General features: G+C 31.8%; 1 pseudogene across 1 annotated transcript; it reads right to left on the bottom strand.

Moving 5' to 3' along the window:
- Positions 1-2,530: 2,530 nt before the first annotated feature.
- Positions 2,531-10,629, bottom strand: LOC149561732 (cytochrome P450 720B2-like; annotated as a pseudogene). The gene is made up of 9 exons (XR_016364242.1): positions 10,555-10,629; positions 6,161-6,306; positions 5,141-5,468; positions 4,599-4,748; positions 4,281-4,517; positions 3,519-3,597; positions 3,266-3,387; positions 3,045-3,163; positions 2,531-2,920 (listed from the first exon to the last, which is right to left on the bottom strand). The product of XR_016364242.1 is annotated as a cytochrome P450 720B2-like (transcript).
- Between the last annotated feature and the right edge of the window lie 5,374 nt (positions 10,630-16,003).

Raw genomic sequence — 16,003 nt, 5'->3', positions numbered from 1 at the left:
CTTCTCCATATTATTTTGAATTTGGATTTTCCATGTGAAATGTTTTATTTTTTATTTCATGTTCAAATATTTCTTGTGGACGTTTGATGCGATAAAATAAAAAATATTAAGTTATCATTGTAATTATTTGAGTGTTAAATAAAAGAGAAATGTTTTGTAAAGTTGTGTGTGGATTAAAAATTTCCCCCCTCTCATTTATTTAGCTTGTCCAACAATTGGTATTAAACATGTGTTTCTTTGTAAAGAGCTTAACCACTTGAGGAAGATCTTGTACTACCTCTCCAACCCTATCATTACTATGAGATAATAAAGTTTCAGATCTTGGAATGAAAGCATAATAAAGTAAGTATACCCAATGTTAAATTATATTTGATGTAGATATAGAAACATAAGTTTCATGTTAAGTGAAATACTATGATGTTAAATTGTGTAGTTATTTATGCTATCACTTAAGGGTATATTTTGGAACAACATGATCTCGCACATAACCCCTATTTGATTCCCAAACCCCAATCAAGATAAAGAATGGCCAAAAGGTATAATTGAATACTTTTGAACAACAAGTACCCACAAGTGTGTTGAACTTTATTTTCCACCAATTAGGAAAGGGCTATCACACTTCCAATAATCCAAATCCTCAATTAAATGTCTTTATCTATTCTAATACTCATTTTACACAATAATGTATCACCCAAATTAAGCCACTAACATAAGGATGACCGACAAGAGTTTGGTGAAAAATTAGGAGATCATATTTTCTTACAAAATGGATTTGGAATATTAAACTAAATGGTCTCTATTTTAAACCACCAAATATCCATGGCATTCTAATGGTGTAATTTCAAATTAGATGATTTTCCTTTTTTAGAACTCTAGTTATTCCAATGATTTTAGACTCAATAAAATTACTCTAAAACACTCCAAACTTTGTCAAATCCTTTAAAATATAGTTTGTTATGGTTGAGATTTTCTCCTTAAGAATTTCATGACAAGTTTCATCCAAAATTAATCAATTTAATGTTGGAACAACATAGATAGAAGCAAAACTTATAGGGTAAAATTTTTGAGGGATATTATCATTTGAGTGGGGTAGTTCATCAATTTCGCCAAGAAAAGTTGATAAAAGTTTGTTAAGATTTTTTCTATCAAATATGACAATGTTTTGCAACTTTGGTCCTATTAGCCTAGAGTGTTTTGGAAACCCTCCAAATTGGCTCCAACTAAGTCAAAATGGTCCACTCTAATTATTAATCTTTCAAAATGGATCATTACTACCTATATTTTCACATAGGGCCTTAGACCTCCTAAAGACATCACAAGTGATTATTATGCGAGTTACTATATAAACACCTAGGCACATGTGAAAACCTCCTCGCACTTTCTACTTTATCTTTAATCCAACAAATGAATCTAGATTTAATTGTTACTCACAAATTTATACATAAAAGGATAATTTGGTAGAATTGAATGATCACCAAAACCATCGCTAAATATGAACAAAAAAATCCCCTTCACTCCCTCCAATTCCAACCATTGGAGTTCTACCATAAAAATTTAATGACATCAATTTTTTCCTCAACACTTTCCTTTAATGCGGGTGCTCATTTTTGCAGTATAAATAAAACATTAACTTTAAGAAATGATGCAATACCATAGATATTTTTTTCCTCTTCCAATATCCCCTTTAGACAAGCTCAAACATAAATCTTTTATCCACTTTCTAAGTCAGCAAATATATTATTTTATAGACTTGTATAAAAGATAGGAAAATAATATTAAATAATAATTATGTTCACAACCTAAATTTTAAGATGGTAGGGATACCCATCACACATTAGAAAAGGATTAAAAATGATAGTGAGAAATAAATATTTCAAATTACTTTCCCAATACACTATTACTATCTTAGCAAACCTTATAGGAATTTTCGAACGACTTTGGTTGAATTTACAACATAGATGACACTTATTACTATCAATCATCAAGTATCATGAATTTACAATTAAAGAAAAATAAAATCACTTAATTTATACAAAATGATATTGAACAATATATTAAATGGTTCATTTAAATTCTAATCAATTTAATCTATTATTTATAATTAATTTACATAAAAAAGGATTAAAATTTAGCCCTAAATATATTAATATTCAAAACTAATCAACTTATACAATTAATTATCTAATGATCACTTGTATAAGTCCAATGCTTAAAACATCATTATAATAAGAAATCAAAGGCAAAATAACACGACTGAACAACTATCAAATATCGGGGCTCACATTCTTATCAATGAATATTTTATGTACATCATAATTGGGTATTTGTAGAGGGGTTAAAGATTTAATATTCACGGAGTTGAACTAAAAAATAATTACTCAAATATTATTTGTTAGAACTTTTGTGATAAACACACATTATGATTACTCTATTATGCTTTGTTAATATTTTTTTTTCCTAGGAACTATAATAGTTTTAAAATATAACATGGATTATAGCCACAAATATTTTTTAATCCTATCAAACCAAATTATGATTACTATACTCTATTAGTATAGATTCCAATTTCAATTTAAACAATATTTGTCTATAGATGTTTTTTATTCATTTAAAGATTTTTTGAGATACTTTATCTCAAAATAATTATAAATAAAATCTATAGTTTAATTCAACCTTATTCTATGATATAAAATAATATTCATATCACATATGCGATAATAATGAACCTCTTATTTGATGTTCATATAAGCCCTAAATACCTTAATATTTTCTATGTTTACATATAGCTGAAATTAAAATTTTGTAATATAGGGGTAGAATTGTCCAATGTCATTTATGAGCATATAGGCGAATTGGAAAACCCTTTAGAAGACTAGGGACAGGAAAGTAACATATTTGGTCATCTTTAATTGGTTCCCACCTGCATGTACATACCATCAATCATTAACAATAGCCATATCTTATTTTCTAATTCAAATATCATTATTGCATTCTATTACGATATTATAATGCATGCACTTTAAAAAAAAAAAAAAAAAACTCACCTAAATTTAGTAATAAAATTGTGCAAGAAGAGAGCAATTTCAAATCTTGCCAAATGGTTTCCTGGACAGAGTCTAGCACCTCTCCCAAATGGCATATACCATGGATTTTTGGATAAAGCCTATAAATTAAAAGAATAAATTTAATCAAATAATCATTATGTTGTACATAATACCATTAATGGTTTCTAGAAGTTTATATTTAAATAAACAAAGTTACATACTAGGGAAGACTCATTTTGCCAATGCCATGGGTTGAAAGTGAATGGATCAGGGTAGTATTTTTCATCTAAATGCATGGCAACTAGGATTATATACACCATCCATCCTTTAGGAACAATGAAATCTGCATTTGCAATTACTTAGTTTCAAATAGTGTAACATTAGACTTATAGTTAGTTTCAAATAGTGTAACATTAGACTTATAGACTTCCTTTCCTTATGCAATATCAAATTGAAGATTTCATAGAATAGAACCTTTAAACTTAATATTTTTTGTTGTTTCTCTATAAACCCCTTGGCCTGCACTACCCAATCAAAGAGATTCTTTTATCACCTAGTAAACATCAAATCAAGAAAATCAATGTCAATTTGTATTTAATAATAATGAACCAAGTTGTCACCTCAAAGAGAGATATTAATACAAATATTATATAATATCGGTAAAAAATATAGATCTTCAAAATTAAATTTTTTACTTACATAATGAGTGAATTTCATATCTTGATAGTTGTCCCATGTTAGGTTTTTATTTCCATTTTTCTTTAATAGAGAATCATGCTCAGCGTGCTTAATGAAAATATAAATTAGGTATCTTACAAAAATGTCTACAATAAATTTATTATTCACAACAATAAGACATGACTTAAGAATGATAAGTTGTATGTACTTCACTCTATTTCTTTCTCTCTTTATATATATCATTTTAAGAAATTTAGTTTATTTTTCTCCTATCTACCAACTTAAAAATTACCATATTTAGATCCATGTCACATAATTTTAACCCTTACCACTTCCATATTTTCCTTTACCACTTGAATTTCAAGGAACCCTTTACCAAGTTATTTTTATTAAAAGAATCTAAATTGTCCTTTTCACAAGTGAATGCACAACACACATCTTATTAATCACATTTGATATTTCTATCCACCCTAATATATTGCTCATGTGCTAATTTCAAATAAATTTTATCAATAGATAATCTATCATTTTAATTTTCAACTATAGTTAAATGCTCACCGTGAGCTCCTCCATTGCTTTTGGGTTATTTGTGAGAAATTTAATAGCAAATGCCATGGTTTTGGAGGAAGTTTCATAACCAGCAAACATCATAAATAATAAAAAATCTCCAATAATTTCATTTGACCATGACTCTTCTTTCAAAATTCTTGTCAAAAGATAATTATGAATCACTTCAGCATGATGTCTTCATTCCTCTATACACTCTTCAACCTTTCTTAGGAATGTTTCCCTTCCCTGCATTACTCATCAGCAAACATTAATAGTTTATTGAACTAATTTTTAATTGATTAATATTAATAAAATTAAATTGAGTACCTTAATTCCTTTTGCATAATTAGATCCTGGGATTTTGATGGGTATTTGAAGGATAGCTAACACATATGCCTCAAAAGCTTCATAAATTTCTTTTGAATCTTCATAAGGAGGTAAGTCCAACAAATTTTTGCCCATAATGTTCAAGAGAACCTGAAAAGAAGATATATTAAATGTCAAACATGTTATAATAATTATACTATAATATACATAAATATTTTGGCACATAAATTAGAGAACTTCAATGAGAACAAACTTTCAGATTTCTTGAGACTTATTCCTTCCACATACTTACAATTTATATATGAATATAGAACTATATTTAATCTCACATTTGTTTCTTTAAATATTTTTGTTCTCTATTACTACTAAATAAAAAGTACAATGAAAAGAAATATTTCAATAAGTTGAGGAGTTAAATTGAAATACACATTGAGTCAAATAATTATAAACTACATATATAAATAGAAAAATTGACATTTACATATTCTAATTTATTTCTATAATTTTAAGAAAGAAATTAGTTAAAGACATGAAACATGTACCTTATTACATTCCTTCTAAAGATGAATGACACCCTTCTTTTCCCATTTCTCCATCGCTGATGTGAAGACATTTTGTAAATCATCCATGAACCCTGACATAAGATTCTCATTCTTGAGCAAATTGGCAACAGTTCCATGGAGTTTCCTTTGAAGATCACCATGGACATTGAGTATACCATATTGCCCTACAAGATCTTTAAAAGACTAGGGGTAATTGGCTTGGAACAACCGGCCCTCATTTTGCAAGACATATTCAGTGAACTCTGGATCTACTAATATAATCATGCATGTTCTTACAAACAAGTTTGTGCGAAAAATTGGTCCATACCTGCATTATAAATCATCTCAATTCTTTCGTTTCGAACAATCAAAGAAACTTAGAAAATCCATTTCAATAATATAATTTTCAAGTAATTTTTATTGATGTATGCTTCATCAGCACTGGTTCATAAAAACTCATTTTCCATGAGAATGAGAATGAACAATATACAAAGCACCTATTGTAACAAGATGATGTTCATAGAGGTCAAACATTGCGGATCAAACCCTTAAACATCACAAAAAGTTAAAACTGACCATTTAACACTTTTAGCCTAGGAATCAAGTCTTGATGTGTGATGTTTTAGCCATCCAAACATTAAACCTTCTGTCAACATCCCCCATTTTAGTACTACTCCAACTCAAATACACTTAACCATAGAATTTCTCTACAATTAAACCCACTTAGCTTATTTCCCAACAAGATCGTTCAAAGACTAGGGATAACTAAACCCACTTAGTTTATTTCCCAACAAGGTCTTTCAAAGACTAGGGATAACTGACTCGAAACAACTTGCTCTCATTTGACGAAACATATTCACTGAAGTCTTAACCCACTGAACTCTTATTCCCGTTTAACTTAACCAAAATGAAATTGCGTTTATAACGAACATTTCCAACAGAGTCAGAAAAGAGTTTTGTTGCCCACAGTTATGGAAATCAGCAATGAGAGATAGTATAAAAGGAAGCAGATACAATTACCTATTTTCATGATCTTGAATGAATTGGCGTGGTTGAACAGATCTGAGACCTCGATAGAGACTGATGGATTCTCCAATGACTAGCCATCCACTGGATCCACGTGGCAGTGATATTTCCTGGCCATTGCCGTTTCTTGACACACAATACTACTCCCATTACAACCCAATACAACATTTCCTCCATTCTTCAAATCTTTCAAGAACAGATTGAAAATCTAATGAAGTTGAAATTCATCTCTCTAAGTCCCACAGATCTCTTTAAATATATCTCTCAACTCTTAACGAATTCAACTATGGAATTTATTTCATTCATCGCAAAGGTGCTCTTTGTTGTCTTGTTCCAGTGAGGCACTTTTTCAATGCTAGATCCTTATTATTGTCATTGTTATTGTTGTGAGATTCAGCATACACATGATAGTTCGGTAGTACAGTTCATTTGCTCCAATATTTTCATCACAATGACTTTATTTCCATTTGACTTTATCATTTCAAGAGGAAAGCGAATACAAATTAAGGCATGCCACGTGAGGGAGAAGCCTTTCCTATCCTCCTCAGATTTCTGTGGTACGATTTGTGTGATCCTATTGATGGTAATGTTTGATGCCCAATATCTTAAATATTATTTTTAAATCAAATTTAAAGTTATTTTTTATAAATAAATAAAAATGAAAAAGAGTTGAGGAAAAAATAGTAAAAATGTGTCTTTTTCCAACTAGAACTTATTGTTTTTCTTTATAAAGAAAAAAAATTGGTAGATGAGGTTAGTTATATATAAAGTGGACATTAATAATTTAAAATGATATATATCTACAATATTTTTTAAACGATTTATAAATTTAAAAAATGGTATTAAGGTTACGATTATAATATTTTCACAATAGTATTATAATTATACTTTTATTCAAAGTTATATATGTAAATATGTATCTCTTGGAAGCATGAATGTTGATGATACTTCTATGAGGGGTATTGTAGAAACATGATTAGATCATTATCATGATGATATGTTACATTTATGTCTAGGTTTGTCATTGATGTTAACATAGTAATTTTCTGTGGTATCTAATAGAAGAACAATGGTAAAGATCAAGTTGTTATGGATACATAATTGAGCATTTTAACTAAGCAAAGTTAATGAGAGATACTACTAAGTGTCTAGTATATGCAACTAACCTCGGAAGCATTAGATATAAAGTCCATAAAAAATTATGCAAGTTTCGGTGAAAACTAATCTAAGATAGAGTTTACAGAAGCATGTTCTGGTAAACTTGTTATATCTCTCAGCAAATTTTCTATTTTGAGAAGCCAAAGTTAAAGATGTGAAGAAGACATTCTAGAGATGATGTAGCTAAGATCACTCATTATAATGTCACACGTATGGAAAGTTATTCAAGTTACAAGGTGAAAGATTAATGTTATCACTAAGTGTAATGTGTTCTTAATAAGGTCCTATAATAATTAATTGAGAAGGTGTAATAGTTGACTCAGGAAATTATTTTATGGATTCAGTATAAAGGAAGGACATTTTCCTTTATCATGTGAGATGTATAAATGATTGCAAGAAGCATGAAGAGAAGAATCGAAGATAAATAGAGTAAAGTGAAGGTGAAGAAAACTTTATTGCAAAGGTTTTATTATGAGATCCAAAGTTTTATATTTGGATTTGAGGTTCGTGACCTAGTCTACAAGATCTAATAGTGATTGGTCTAGTTTATAGGACAAAGGAAGGAGGTTAAAGTATAGTACAAATAATTATTCTATAAGGAATAGTTGATAGATCAGTTCGACGGTGAGTTCAGTGCTCTTTCCCTGGAAACTATTTGGACACTGGGTCCTTCTACCTTCTATAACTCCTAACAAGGTTGGAATCTCCTAACAGGGATTCAAAGTCTCATAACAGGAACTCATATGTACTAATGTTGTAATAGACTCGTAGCAGAGTCCATCCTCTTATAAGGAATATTTATATTAGTACATCATCTTGTGGGAATCATTCACACTGGGGTTTTCCCTTTGATCAAGGGTTTCCCTAGTTAACAAATCTGGATTAATTGTGTATGTGTATCTTAGTATAGTTGTTGTTTACTTTGATTGAATGGTTAAGATTATTTAAGGTTGATAATTATTGAATAATTGATTTTCCCTCACAACCCCTCTTAGTTATCTTGGTAGACTATTGTTTCTAACAATTAGTATCAGAGCTAGGTTCTTGAAGATAAAGTTTAACAACTTTTGGAGATCCATGGCAAACATATTTAGAAAGGATAGTCCAAAGATCGATGAAACAAATTATGAAAGCTAGAAGAAAAAATGAAGATACATATGTTGTGTATGGGTCCAGGATATTGGATCTTAACAAAATTAGAAAATACAATTATTAATGAAAGTGCTTTAAAAACTTTTACTGAGGAAGAGAGAGAACTTTTATGTGCAACATGTGAGCTAGAGAAGCACTATTGTCTGTACTTCCTAAAATTGAGTACAACCAAGTAAAATCACTTAATACTTCTCATGAGATTTGGAAAGCTTTAGAGAATAGTTTTGAAGGTGATTAACATTCTAAGAAATTGAGGCTACAAAGCTAGATTTGTGCATTTCAAGATACTAAAATGATGGAAGATGAATCTATAAGAACATGTGTAAGTAGGATATCAAAAATTACTATAGGTGTCAAATCTCAAGGAGGAACCAAGTATGATGATGAGGTGATCTAGAAGATATTGAAGAGCTTAATACCACCATTTAAGCAAGTAGTACAAATGATATGTTGAAGTTGTTGATCTATTTTTTCAAAAGTTTCATGAAGGAAATATTACTTGGGAGACTTGAAGCAGTTGACAATGAGCTTAGACAATATGGATAATTGACTTGAATAGAAATAGATTTCAGTACCTTAAATATTCAACCTAGTTTATCAAGGAGCACAAGTGCTAGAGAAGACTTTGCTAACAGTAGCAGATATGATGAGGACAAAAAGATAGAAGGAGTAGCCCTTCTATTAAGAAGAGAAAAGGATGGAATGAGAATCTAAAAATGTTTGACTTGTAATGAGTTTGGTCATTATGCATCTAAGTGTCCAAAAAAAGAGAAAATTTATAAAGGAAAGTTCAAATCTAGAAGAGATAGAGATTATTTGTATGCAAATGAAGAAGATGATTCTGATGAACAAGTAGTAAGTGCTAGAGATGATGAAATAGGATTTGTAACTATTAAAGAAAAAAGTCTAGAGAAAATAGCTTTGGTATCATAGGTTGAAAATAAATCTAATTAGATAATTGATAATGGTTGTTCACATCATATGACTGGTTATATGAAAAAATTTGTTGACTTCAAAAGTCATGATGGAGGCATTGCCAGAGTTGGAAACAATGTAGTGTGCCATGTTAAAGGTATTGGATCTATAAGTCTTGATGATAATCTTCACTAACACCAAGAATGTATATTTTGTTAATGGTTTGATGCATAATCTTTTAAGTGTTGGACAACAAGTAGATAAAGATTGTTTGTTATAGTTCATAGAGAAGATGTGCATGATCAAAGACAAAGATGGAAAGGTAGTTAGAACAAGAATCAAATCTAGAGGTAATAGATTTTAGCTAAATCCAACTAAAATGACATGTTTGGCTACTATGGTGTGACAAGTAGTTGTGGCATAAGAGATTTTTTCATATAAAGTTTGACAACATTGTGAAAACTAGTAGTATATTTTGATTATGTAAAAATAGGTTTTAAAGGACCCGAAACCTTACATCAGTAGAGTATTAAGAAAGTATCATGAAAAGAGAACAAAAAAAAAACATGAAACATACCTCAGAAAAAAAAGGAGGTCACAGACAACATTTCTTGGAAAAGATAGCAAAAGACCAGCAAAATAACAACAACCAACCAACTAAGGAATATTAATCAGATGCACAGCTTGATCCACCAAAGAATGCATAGTCTCAACAGTAGCATTCACCTTGTCCTTCTTAGTGGTTTCCTCCATCTTCTTTGAATTGGCCTGAGTACGCTTGCTAGGACCTTGAGAGTCTGCCCCCTAGGGAGAAACCTAACTTTTATCTGCCTCATTCTTTTTCAAGAAGTTGGTCATGTTATCGCCCAATTATCTGATATGTTTATCCATGTTACCTAGCCTAGTTTCAAATTTAGACACCTTCCCCTGGGTATTGCTAATGTCCTTGTCCATCACCTTTGGCTTGGCTTCCAAAATAGGGATCTTATGCATCCAATTTTTCACTTCTTTTGCATTACCTATGACCTCCGAGAGCTTGTCAATTTGTTGACCTAATGTTCTTTCCCCTCTGGCCGTCTTGCTAAGATGCTTCATTTTTTTTTTCAACAGCACCATTTTATGTTTAAGAATGTTGATTTCCTTCATTATAGAGCCAGGGTTACCAAATAAGCCTTTAGAAGGCCCGATTCCACCACCAACGCAATCACCTCTATCAGATTTGGACCCTTATTCACCATCATCAGAAAAGTTCGAAGCTTCAATCCTTGTTTTCACATTTTTGTTTTCCTGTCTCTATAAAGATTTTCTTTTTCTTTCCAAATGATTAGCAAGGGGCTCATCATTAGACAGAGGAGAAACCCTCTCATCAATATGACCTTTGCCCTTCCCTTTGCCACATCCCCTATTTTTTGCATGTTCTCTAACAATTTCATCAACAAAATCACTTTCCCTTTCTCGATCAGAGTCATCCTTCTCAACACTCTATTTTTTATTTTTAGTGCTACCACCCAAACCTCTTTTAGGACTAACCAGACCCCCTTCTGCCTCATCCTGTGTCTCAGAGTCCTAGCCCTTTTCCGAAATACTTCCTTCGGTATCTTGATCTTCTCCTTTAAAATTTTAAGGTTTCGAGATTTTTTAAGATTTCAACACATTCATAATCAAAACCATTAATCCTTCATGACAAACATGTTCACCAGTCGAGTCACACTGAATAGCTAGGTTAGAATTGGAGAGAGATTGCAATAGGTATGAAGGAAAATTAACCCTAATGTCATGACAAAAATGATTTGCCAACATAAAATGATAACCATACAGTTTTGTATATCTACCATCCAAAGTTAGATATTCCATAATAACATAGAACAAAAATTGCCACAGACAAGACACAAAAGCTAGGTTAAAATAAGAAGTACCTATTTTAACCAATCAATTTCTTTCCTATTCGGTATCAGCAAAGTTGTCAATCGCCTTATCTGAGATCTTCCTTTCCCTATAGAAATTCATCCCATCCAACTCCAAACCTATTGCCTTCACTATGATTTCTTCTATGACCTCCAACCTCTGGTTCTCAACCATGACAGAACCATCCTTCCAAGATTTCACAAACTGGTGCATAATAGCTAGGTTGTCACCTTTGAGTCTCTCCATGTAATCAGTAAAATTGCCCCACCTGAGGATATCCCACACCTCAGATTTTTTCTTCCAATCCACGTAGCTAGGTAGTTTGACCCATTTCCTCTTACCTCCCATGATCTCTAAAACAAAAGCACTAGTTTGCATGCACTGAGAGTCCCCAAAAACTCTATGAAAAACCACTACCTAAGCACAGATAGAAAGAGGTAACCCAAAATTTGTGTGTTCTACTCACATTTCTAAACATAATTACCCACATCACTCCAAAGGAGTTAAGATCATAATTCTCTGACAACATCATAATTAAAGGATTTTTGTTGGGATTTCCATTTGTCCTACTTAACATGCTTGCGGCCATCAACAGGTAAAGTGTCATATGAATCCCATATGATTTTTTGATCATTACAAGATGCCACATTTGAAGCCCAATCAGCTAAACCATTAGCTTCCCTATAATTATGGGATATAATGCAATTTTGAAAGGAGTTAATAATTTGACCAGCCTTAGACATAATATTACTAATGGTCCATGAAGATTGATAAATTTTATTTAAGCAGTGTATAATATTGAGGGAGTAACCTTCAATCCAAATGTTCTTCAAGTTCAGATCTTTAGAATAAATAAGACCATAAAGTGCAGCAGAGGCTTCATCAACATGGTTGGTTTGACAACCCAAAGGTATTTCCATACCACCAACTAAGTCCCCATTAGAATTTCTAATCATCACTCCACAACCAGCAATGCTCGAGTTCCCTTTCAAGGCCCCATCAAAGTTAATTTTGAACCAATTAGTCAGAGGGCAATCCCATCTAGCACTTTCCCTAGGGTTGGGATCTTTAGTATTCAAAATCATATTCCTGATATTCTAGTTATTCATCACCCCAACATCCCATTCATTCAAAGGTTTCCATCCCTTACCACAAATTTTGATATTTTCATGCAAAAGGACCTTGATTTTATGGAAAACCTGAGTAGGATTGGATTCCACCCCTCTAAAGATTCTATCATTATGTTCCTTCCATATACCCCAACAAAGATAAGGAAGAATAAGTTCCCACAGTTTGATAATTAAAGTATTCTAAGAAGGAACTCTCCAAGAAGAAAAGAAAAGCTGGATGGTAGCATGGGATACCCAGTCCATGTTCATCAAACTCCAAATACAATCCCACACCTACTTAGTAATGAAGCAATGGAGCATAATATGGTCCACCGACTCCCCATCATTTTTGTAGAGGACACATCGATTGACAATAAAAAACCCCCTTTTCTTAAGATTGTCAAGAGTTAAAATTTTGTTTTGAAAAAGAATCCAAAAAAATATATTAACTTTAGGAGTCATACCTTTCACCCAAGCTGTAGCCCAGCAAGGTACATCATGATCCTCAAAAGAATTTGTGTAGGTAGACGAGATGGAGTATTCTCCACTAGGATCATCTTTCCAAATTAGAACATCCTCTTCATGATTCAAACAACAAGTATTCAGGCATTTAGCAAGCTCTACTAGATTTAGGTCCACCCAAAGAAGATTGACCCACATATCATTATTCCAGTAATCACTAACCAAAGAACCAAACTGATTCTTACACTTCACCATAAACCCATTCCATCTAGGGTGATCACAAAGGGGGTGATCCAAAATCCAAATGTCTTCCCAAAAAAGGACTTTCAATCCGTTACCAACCTTCCATTTAACTCCTTTCCTTAATATATGTTTAAACTTTTTAGCATTCTTCCATATCTGAGATTCCCCTTGATCAGCATTAGAGAAAAGGAAATGTTGAAAGTCAAAGTTATCTAAATTGTATTTATCAAACCCAAATGTTCCTCCATTCCCCCTCTTCCTTATGCCATCTCCAAAGAAGTTTAGCCAGTAAAAGTTCGTTCATCATAGAAATCCTTCGTAGGCCAAGCCCAGCTTTCCCCTTAGGAATGCAAAAATTCTCCCAAGCAATAAGAGGGAGTCTCTTTTTAGACTCCATACCAATCCACAAAAAGGTCTTCTAAATTTTCTCAATAGCAAGAGCAAACTTTCATAAAATCTTAAAGACACTCAAGGCATAAAGTGGAGCACTTTGAAGAATAGATTTCTAAACAATCACCTTCCCAGCTTGACTGAGGAGAGAACCCTTCTAGCCAGCAAGTTTGACATGAATCTTAACAATCAAAGAATTCCAAAAACTGTTAGGAGGGGATAAACCCATAGGTAACACTAGATAAGTGCCTGGCAAAGAACCACTCTCACACCCAATAATTCTTCTAATCTTTAATTTTCTAGCTTCACTAACATTGATAAAGTAAATCACACTTTTGTTCCAATTGATAATCTCGCCAGTGGCATCTCCATAGTCAGTCAAAGCCCTCTTAATATTCTTTGCATTATGCACTGAGGCCTCCCCCATGACAATAGAATCATCCAAAAATTGCTAATGTGAACACACTAGAGGAGAGGAAGATGGACAAAGGCCCACAAAGTCTCCTTTGACAACCATATTATTAACATATCTTCCCAAGCACTCAACCAAGATAATAAAAAGAATAAGAGAAATAGGGTCTCCCTGTCTAAGACCCCTAGAAGCCTTAAAAAAGGGGGAAGGGGAACCATTAACAAGCATAGAGATGGAAGCTGAAGAAATTAACATAAAAATAAGATCCCTAAATCTCTTATTAAAGCCAAAAGCTTCCAACCCCCTAAGGAGGAAGTTTCGGTCAACTCTATCATATGCTTTAGAAAGGTCAAGCTTAAGAAGAAACCCTTCCTTCTTAGAAACCACAAGAAAATGAATTTTTTCATGAACGGATATAATGGAATCCAAAATCTATCTACCTAGAACAAAACCATTTTTCTATCTAGAAATAACAACTAGGAGAATAGAGAGAATTCTTAGAGTCAAAACTTTGGAGATGATCTTATAAAAAGAATTACATAAACTGATAGGCCTAAACTAATCCATACTATCAGCACCCAGCTTCTTAGGAATAAGAGAAATAAAAGTACCATTAAGCTCTCTAAGGAGGTTTCTAGAGCCAAAAAATTCCTTAACTCCATAAAAAACATCAGAACCAATAATATGCCAGAATTTATGAAAAAACATGAGAGGAAACCCATCAGGACCTAGGGCCTTATCGCCTTTAAAAGAGAAAATAGCTTTAAAAATCTCTTCCATAGAAGGTATGGATGAAAGAAAAGAATTTTGGGCTTCAGAGTTGCACGAAGGAATACAGTCCAAGAAGAAAACTAGTAGTATTTTTGTTCTTAGAGATTTTTCGAATATTGTTAAGCCTACTAACGTAATTTACAAGTAGTGTGTATTGGTAAAGCATATGAGAACTTCTTCTTACAACAAGAAGTTTACTATTACAATAAAGTTGGAAATTGTACATATAGATCTTAGTGGTCCTATGAAGACTAAATAATTCTATGGTGAAAACTATTTCATGATTTTAGTTGATGACTTTTCTAGAATGATGTGTGCTGCATTTCTTAAAGAAAAAGTTGAGGCATTTGATAAGTTCAAGATATTTAAGAATAGAGTTGAGAATGAATCAAGTGTGAAAATTATTTTTTTAAGATCAGATAGAGGAGAAGAGTTTACTTCAAAAGACATCCTATGAAGCTAATGGAATCAAAAGACATTTATCAACTCTGAGAACCTTTGAACAAAATGGCATTGGAGAGAGAAGATACAAATCAATAATAGAAGCAGCAAGAGCTATGTTAGCCAAGAATGATGTATCCAAGATGTTTTGGAAGGAAGTTGTGAATACAATAGTCTACACTATGAATAGAGTGAAAGTTAGGAAAAACTCAAACAAGACCTCCTTGTGAACTATGGTTTGGTCACTCACCTATAGTTAAGTATTTTAGAAAATTTGGTAGCAAATGTTACATCAAAAGAGATGATGATATTGGTAAGTTTGATGCTAGAAGTGATGAAGGTATGTTTCTTGGTTATTCATTGAAAAACAAAGCCTATAGATGTTATAATTTGAGAACTAAGACTATTGTGGAAAGTACAAATGTAAGAGTTGATGAGAAATTCAAGATACAGGAAAGAGTAGTTGATTACAATTTTGATGATGAGAGTGTTGTTAGTAAACCAAGGAATGATGAAGTATTCTTTGATACTAACAATGATTTGTAGAATGAAGGAGAGAAAAGACTTGAAAAATTCTTGGAGCCTTCAACAAAGCTAAGAGTTGAGATAATTATAGACACCTAAATCCTTTAGAAAATAAAGTATTTTTATTTTCTGAAAAAAATTCGGATGACATCATCATTTATTTATTTATTTTTATGCCATTAAATCCCTTTATCTTAATTAAAAATATTTAATTAAGGAATCCTGCCCAAAAATGTTTAAATCTTATTTAAATATTATTTCCTTATTTATTAATTATTTAATTAATAAATTGACCAAAAACCCCAAAATAAATTAAAAATTAATTTTTTGCCCAAAACTTGGCCAATTTCCTTA

Source organism: Cupressus sempervirens, chromosome 4, assembly GCF_028749045.1.
Source record: "Cupressus sempervirens isolate cs-2001-9-10 chromosome 4, ASM2874904v1, whole genome shotgun sequence".
Lineage (NCBI taxonomy): Eukaryota > Viridiplantae > Streptophyta > Pinopsida > Cupressales > Cupressaceae > Cupressus > Cupressus sempervirens.
This window is presented reverse-complemented; position numbering and strand designations above follow the sequence as displayed.